Source organism: Tupaia chinensis, unplaced genomic scaffold (assembly GCF_000334495.1).
Source record: "Tupaia chinensis unplaced genomic scaffold, TupChi_1.0 Scaffold000313_1, whole genome shotgun sequence".
Lineage (NCBI taxonomy): Eukaryota > Metazoa > Chordata > Mammalia > Scandentia > Tupaiidae > Tupaia > Tupaia belangeri.
The window spans coordinates 4,877,320-4,877,942 of NW_006159806.1; positions in this window are offsets into that span (position 1 = coordinate 4,877,320).

Below are 623 nucleotides of genomic sequence, written 5' to 3' on the forward strand. Positions count from 1 at the left end.
TATACACACACACACAACCACACACACACACACACACACACACAACCACACACACATACATATATACTATAAACCTCAGGTTCGTAGTTCATATTCTATCTTTTGTATTAGGATGTCATTAATAAATCTTTTGTAGAAAATTTCAGGGCAGTCTATCCGTTGAAATCGGAGTTTATAGAGGAGTTTCGTAGTCATCAGCAGTCGTTTATCTTTCAACAACAAAAAAACCCAACTGGGTTCAAAAGGCTGCAAGTAACTGGGGGCCACCAGGGCTCACGTTCACAACTCTGCCTGGTCCCTCCCTATGGGGCATCATTCACTAGCCAGGGGATCGTTCGCTGCAACTCCAGGGTCTGGAACGTTTGTCCCCTCCTTCAGCTCTGATCCCCCGACCATGGGCCAGCCCCACGCCCACTCGCCCGGGGCCGCGCGCCCTGTCCGTCCAGTAGATGCCACCAGCAGCGGTCCCCGGAGCTTGCGCACACTTCCTGAGCGCCCGCTGCTCTTGGAGAGAGCCCAGTACTCTTCGGACGCCAGGAGGGCGCCCCCGACCGGGTGTCCCGCTGCCCAGCGAACGCAGGAGCAGAATGACGAAGATGACGAAAGAGATGACGCCACCCCGC